Source organism: Anthonomus grandis, chromosome 11, assembly GCF_022605725.1.
Source record: "Anthonomus grandis grandis chromosome 11, icAntGran1.3, whole genome shotgun sequence".
NCBI lineage: Eukaryota > Metazoa > Arthropoda > Insecta > Coleoptera > Curculionidae > Anthonomus > Anthonomus grandis.
Genome location: NC_065556.1, coordinates 1,979,797 through 1,987,898, shown reverse-complemented (window position 1 = coordinate 1,987,898; position 8,102 = coordinate 1,979,797).

The window sequence follows — 8,102 nt, the reverse complement described above, 5'->3', positions numbered from 1 at the left end:
AGAAAGTTTACTTTCCCAAATAATTGCACAGTTTCAATCAGTATATGATATCTTCCAAAAGATAGAGATAGCCATCACTTTTGCCAAAATAAATATCTTTCACAACTCTATGATAGAATCAAATGAGCTCTTGAAAGAAATTAGCCAAATTCCAAAATATTTAGCACAATGTAAATTGCCTTTTGTTCCACAAGCTGAAAATCTTCTACTTTTCGAAAAAATATTAAAAATTAAGAGCTATAGCAAGGGAAATCAAATTATATTTATTATTGATATACCACTAGTTGAAAAAGCTAAATATAACTATTTTCATCTTTACCCTTTACCCATAATGAGTAATTACTCTTTTAATATGATAATACCAGTTTCCAGATATTTAATATTAAATGAGCAAAATCATGTATTTTTTGAGAAATCTTGTAAAGAAATCATTCCGGAGGAATTCCTTTGCTACGAAACCAGTCCCATGGAATCCGACGACGATGCTCCATGTGAAATTCAACTCCTAAAGTTTTCACAAAAGCTGTCCAATTACCAACCAGTCCCAGCGCATATAGGAAAAGAAAAATTCCAGAAGTTGGAAGACAACAAATGGATTGTTATATTCCCTAATCACACGGTAGCTGTTCAAAGATGCAGTAACAATATCGAAAGCATCCCCCTCAGAGGAACCTACCTTCTGGAACTAACTCCCGATTGTGAAGTTCACATTAAGAACAATATTTTGCGCAACTTTGTTACAATGAACACTAATTTCAAAAACATTTTATTACCTAAGCTTAATCTTAATCCTAATTATTCTACTTCTAATAATGTAATTAATTTTAAGCCTATAAAACTACATAACGTTAATTTAAACGAACTAAGCGTACTAAAAAGTGCAATTGAAAATCAAAAACAAAAAATTGACTCTATTAATTCGTATATGTATATAGACGTTAATGGCTGGATAATCACTATGTATATATTAATTTTACTTTTAATTATATTCCTCTTCATAAAATTTTATAAGAATAAACTAAATTGTAAACAGAAACAGATGCCTAAAAAGCAAAACACCCAGAAGAAAAGGAAACCAGACCAGGAAAACCCAAGTGAAGAAAGAAAAATTCAACCACCAAAAGAATCCACCAGCCATCAACCCCAGAATTCTGTAGCAAACCCCAGAATTCTTTTCTAAAGGGCGGAGGAGTTATATGCAGACACCCTTAGACATTACCATTATGAGAACTACGCCCACACATGAGTTCCCGTGGAAACCCATGATCATACAGAATATATGCAAGCGCATTTATATTAAGATTATAAATACTATTGTAACCCATTGCAGTTAGCTTTATTCTTCTCTTGACTCTGTACATGTAGAAATTAAAGTCGTGAAAATTTGTAAACGTGTTGTTTGAAAAACGCTCTTTTCCCGTTCGATCATAAAATTAGTTGTTGCGCCAGGCCCCGTATCGATGCATGTTACATCGAATAATCACAGCAAATGTCCTTGAAACAACGTGGTAAAGCTACGGCAAATTAAATAATTTTGGGCCAGGCTCCAAACTAATAGAATCTTTTTTAGCAAAACGTGCGTGATACTGTTTGTTTTGATTATTCATCGGGCGTTCGCGGTTCCGTAGAGATCTTTTATTTTATTTGGCTGGCGTTTTCGGCTTTGTTGGTGTTTTTTATTTTTATTAATTATTAAAAACAATGAATAAAATTAGTTTTTTAAAAGCAAATCCATTTCCAAATTAGATCAAGGTTTGGCCCTACCTCCCTGCACTGTCACGAGCCGCCACTGGCTTCGGTATGATAAAGAAAAACCTGAAATTATCCAATTTAAATGCTCCAATAACGAAAATGTTTTATTTAACGAAGTTAATGTAAAAAAACGGGGCAACCAAACATGACATGGCCAGAATTCTTCCTCTGTTCGAGGTACCTAAGCCCATACAAGAAAAGAAATACCAAGACTTGTTATCTTTGCTTGATTATATTCCACCAGTAAACCATGAATTTTATCGTCAACTGGTTCACAATGCACAAGTTGAAGAAGACTCGAATGTTTTTGAAAATCATGAGGAAGAAAAAAATGATTAATAAGAGTTTACGTTGAGTTTTGCTTAAAAATGTCTTATCGTTTACCTAAAAATAAATTATTTTGCTTTAGTAATTCATTTTTACTCTCAAGTCAGTAAAAAAAAGGTTATGCAAAAGTGGCCCAAGCCATATACAAAATCTTATTTTTTAAAATAAAAATACCAAAAACAATGTTTAATATTCTACCACTTACCTAAATAAACATAAATTAAGAAATTCTTACAATCGCCTCTAATAATTTCGTAATTAATCTTCAAAAAATTTCATTATTTTTATTTGCGAATTTCTCCAAAAAAAAATATTTTTGACTTGGGCCACTTTTGCTCTAAACGCCTCAATTATAAAATACAGTTATATATCTAATTAAAATTTTGACAAAAAGGATTAATTCTCGATTATAAAAATCGTTAATCTATTGGTACAGACGAAATAACCCTTAAATATAATTAATTTATATCAAATAAATCGAAACGAAACAAATAATAATAATAATATTGATAATAATAAAGAAAATTAATCCAGAACGGGAGAGCGGCAGATGCGGTAGCGGATAAAAGAGAGGAGGTTAACGCCCAATATTTAAGACCCTAAAAAAAGCAAAAATGCAATTAATGTAATGGCAATTAATATTTTTTTTGTTATAGATTTTTATTTATGTTTTTAGATTTTAACTTTAATTTGTATCTGATGTTAATTAAGCTATTCTTAGTTCAACTAGCAACTGTGATTTAATTTTTTTAGAAAATATGTTTAAAGATAATTGTTTAATGCTGGATGGAATATTATTGCACATTTTAACCCCGCAAATTTAAAAGAGCGCTGAAATGATACGTGGCACGACAAAAATATCATTGTTTCGCGCCATGTGTTTATGCTCAAAATCCAAAAATTCATATTGCGTTGTTTTGTCGGTTGGCCTTCCTTTATAATCCGGTAAATAAAGTTAAACATATGATGCTTTCGTCTATTTGTCATATTTAATAAATTTTTTTCATTAAGATATGGCGTTATATGGTTTCTATATGGGATATTATAGGCAAATCGCATGCAGGAATTTTGAATTGCGTTTTTGATATTTGAACGCAAAAAGCCACCATATACCACATCACTGTAATCGAACAAAGATAAAACAAGGCCTTGACAACATCACTAGTATTACTAGACTTAAATATCGGCGTAAATATACCAATTTTTCCAAAAAAGGAAATACTCCCGACTTTAAAGACAGATTAAATAAAGTGCAAATAGGATACGACAGAGTACATTCGCATTCATGAAGTAGCATGCTGGTCCCGCAGAAGTCTTGCGCTGTAAGCTAAGAATCTCATCACAAACCTCTACTAAAGATTTCTCTATAAGTTTGAAATCAAATTGATCTACAAGCCCTGTCATGTAATATCCAGGTATTTGAAATGCTTTTTCAGAATATAAGTTTGACAAATATTTAGCAAATAAATTAACTGTATCTTTACCCTCATCACTAGTTTCATCATTCAAAAACATATGTTTACGAGTAGTATTTGACTTTTTAACATAACTTACATGTTTGCAGAGTAAAATATAATCGCGGTAACACTAGCCGCTCAACATACTGCAAGACTGCCGAAGCCCAGAAAAAAACCAAGTAATCACTTTGCAATTGAAATTCCTTAAACTTCTTACAAGCAACTTTCTTACTTAAAACTAAGCTTGTTAAGTCTCTTGAAATCCATACAGGAAAGCTACCAGTATTATAGGACTTAATAGGCACAAAATAGCTGATTCCTTCATACAAAAGGTCATAAAACTTATTTACGGAAATCAATTTATATCAGAAGTGTTGTTTATTAAGGACCAGTCGATAGATGCAAGGAAATTATTAAACGACACAAAATCAGCATTTTTGAAATCAAAAAACTTTACTGTATACTTAAGAGATTTTGACATATATATTGTGCAAAAAAGGCACATTTATATGGAGTATGTCGAGGGCCAGTCACCGGTTATAAAAAATCATCTGCCAATCCAGAAGACCCATTGATATTAAAAAAACAAAAATCAAGAAATATGTCTTCCGGATTTGGCAGCTGAAACATTAATTTACCATCTAAGTAATTAATTACCTGTCCAAGCAGTAAAGCTGGTTCGACATTCGAACACCCATCTGAAAAGGTAACTTTAAGATTTTGATTTTCATTAAACCGAGTGCAGACAGGTAGGTTGAAGTCTTCTGCAATAGTAAATAATCAATTCGGATGAGCCTCAAAAATCTCCAGTACTGTATCACAGAAGCGGCAGGAAAACTACACCAAAAACAATATTCTTTAGAATAAGTTGTACAGAAGCAAAAACTTGCTCTAACGATGAACAAAAGTGTCTAATTAATCGCGGTTTTAACTCCTTTATCACAGCAAGTAAAACAACCGCACCATCTTTCTTAGTACCTGTAAGGGCACTTCTATCACACCTAAACACTTCCTATGCCGTAAGCTCCAATTCAGATGAAAAAATGTCCGAAAACAACAATGTTTTAGCTAACGAAATTACATCATAACTGCATGCGGATATTGTTTGCTTCAAATGCTTTAGCTTAGACCTCGTACCCCTAACTTAATCGCTTTTTGTACCTCGTCCAATTCTCTTAGACATTAATGGAACCCCATTGGTAAATTTAACTATCACGTCTTTACCTTTTTTCTTTCTTTTTGCCAATTCTCCATAAACTTCTCGAATTTTATCACGCTGTAATTTGATGAGATTTATTTTAATTACTATATTGCTACCACCTAATCTCTTTTTCTCTCTCAAACTTTTTTGTACAATCTGAGTATTATTAAAGCACACGTGTATAGGCCTATTATTGACCCAACACCGTCCAATTCTATAGACCTTAAAGGGCTCAATTTGATCTACTCCCAACTTATTAGACAGAACATCTAATACGAACTTCTGATCTTGACCAATTCTACTAATGATATCATCAGAATGACTTTCCTGAACATTAAACATCATAATATAATTTTTGCGCTCATTTCTATCATTTATCTCAAAAATTATACTGGAGTTATTATTATTATTCTTAGTATTTGTTCATTGAGAAAGGTTGTTCTTAAATGTTTGAAGTTTCTGTAATTCCTCCACGAGTTTATTAATTGTGGATTGGTGAGAAATAATAAGTTTATGTAATTCAATAACGCCATTCATCAGATCACCAATGGAAGCATTTTTTAAGACAAAATCTCAGGTAATGATATTACATCGTCCATTCCTACATTTTCCTTTTTCTTCCGTCTTTATAGAACTAGAGCTTTCATTATTATTATAAACACCAATACTTGACAACCGTCTGTTGGTAACCGTACTACAAGAACTACAAAAGTCCATAGCTTGAACTGTCGTTGACCATATATTTACACCTGTCCCTAGGAATTTAGTGTAAAATATACAAAATTGTGATAAATAACTACAATTGGCAATGTGGGCAGATGACTCATTTGTTTTGCCTTATCAATCATAGCAGCAGACAAAATGAGTGAAACCAAAAAAACTGTTACCACGATGGTATAATAATATCAAGTAAGTACATTTACAAAGTACAAAGCACCTTCAATAATCAACTTCTAATTAATTAGCCGAAAAACTCTCATTTTGTCAAATAATTTGCAACAAACGTAAATACTCAATACTTAAATATTTATTTCCATAGACTCATACAAATAAGTATCGGATAATGTCAAAGAATAAAATTATAAGATCTAAACATACAACTTTTAAAAGGCCTTAAGAAAAAACAATAAAAAATCTACAATTAACTAAAGACTAAGAATATAAGAAAACTACAGCTTTTAACAAACAAACAAATACGAATTATGGGAGTAAGGATGAGAAGCTGCAATTTAAATATTCTGTTACCGTATAAAATAAATTTTAAATTAAAATTCTTTTCAATGAAGCTTTGAAATTATTAAACTTCTCAATTTTTTTTATTTCAATGGGAAGTTTATTGTATAATTTAATTAGTAAAACTACTGGTCTGTTTACCACTTTGTTTAATTTATGTTTGGGTATATCCAAATTTAAATTAACCCTGAGTTTATAGTGGGTATCTCTAGATAAAGAATAATCAGACAGGTTACGCTTTATATGCATGACCGAGTTGAAAATAAATAGGCAAGGAAATGGTATAATTTTTACGTCTGGAAAGAGTGTTCTACAAGAAAATATACAAGGCCTAAATAAAATAGTTCTAATTATTTTTTTCTGGGCCGTAAGAGCTCCACCACTTCTAGAACAGTTACCCCAACACATTATGCTATATGACAAACATGACTGAAAATGACAATAAAGAAGTATCAGGCCAATATTGATTTTATTACGTAACTGCCAGATCACATAGGCATAAATTGATAATTTCTTTAAAACCATATCTACATGATAAGACCAACTAAGATGTTTATCGATTATTATTCCTAAGTACCTAACAACCTTCTTTTGTTCTATGGTTTTGTTATGCATTTTAATAAGCAAGCTTTTATTCAGATTGGTAAGACTAAATAATATCATTTCAGTTTTTGAATCATTAAGCACTAGGCTGTTCCCACTACTGATACTTATCATTCGGTCAACTACCCCGGTTGAACCTCTAGATAGTTCTTCTAAGTCACCACTCGACGTTGATATAACAACATCATCTGCAAACGCAGCTATATGGTTGCCAGGAAATTCGTCTAAGATGCCATCAAAAAATATAACAAAACACGACTTATTTGCTATGTTGTCGCGACCAAAACTGTGATTGGGTATGATATTTTCGTAGAAAATAATATTGAAATATTTAAAAAACCAGAAACCAAAAAAAGTGTACTGTTTGGCTATTCAAGTCAATGAAAATAAAGAAAAACTTGTATTTTATAAAACCATTTTCGTTAGCATTAACTACTTTTTTGGTAGACCTTCTACTTATTAATGGTAACGTAAGATTAAATCCCGAATTTTATTTCTCTTTAGTTTGTCATAGTATATTAACAATATTGTGTTTATACTTTGAAATGTATAAGACCAAAAATATACCCATTGAATTTATATGCTCTTTACAACAATTTATTTTTTTTTCAATAATGTCATACATAGGTTTGTTCACTGACCTGCCTTTGAGAAAACCATACTACGAAAGCCTTTTCAATTTTTCAATACAGAAATGCTAGCCAAGTCGTGAAAACTGAATGGAAACCTTATTGGACACTATTTTTCATATGCCATTTGTCTTCTTTCTTATAAACCAGTCTGCATATTATTCTATCAAGAATGAAACTGAAGTCTAGATTCTTCGTTCAAGAATGTGACGCTTTTGGTAAAGGTGTCGAAAATGAGGGAAAGAAGGTTGAGACTGAGTCCATTTTTACTAGGGATGTAACCAAAAATAACATTATTGAATTTTGCTATACTCTAACTAAAATAAATTAGGATTTATTAGAAGATGAACTGTGTCACAATTTTAGGATGGTATCCTGTTACAGTACAAAAGTCCTGGAATGTAATAAACTTAAGTTGGAATATCATGTAGTAGAATGCGAGAAGAGATTTGTATAATGTGTATGAATTTTCCATCAACTAATAGCAAAATGTTTTAGGCTAGTAAATAGCCATCATAGGTGCGGCCTAAAAGGTGAACTAAAATTATCAAACTTACGACCAAAATTTAACAGAAAACCCTCATCCTAAAGGGGTCAAAAAATAAAATAACACGACAAAATATATTATTTAAACAATAAGCTTAAAATGTAAAATAAATTAGTCGTTTATGTATCTTTAACGATAATCTGATGAATGGTATTCATTATTTAGAATCATTGTCTTTTTAGCCTATAGGAATGCATTGTAAATAAACAAAGTATTCTATAAGAACACAATTCTTGACATTGATTAAAATTTTTGAATTTTTGTCAGGATCAAATCTATGTTTAGATAATTTTATATGGTGTTGTATGGATTTTTTAGGTATTCTTAATCAATCCTAATATTTACTTGCCTAA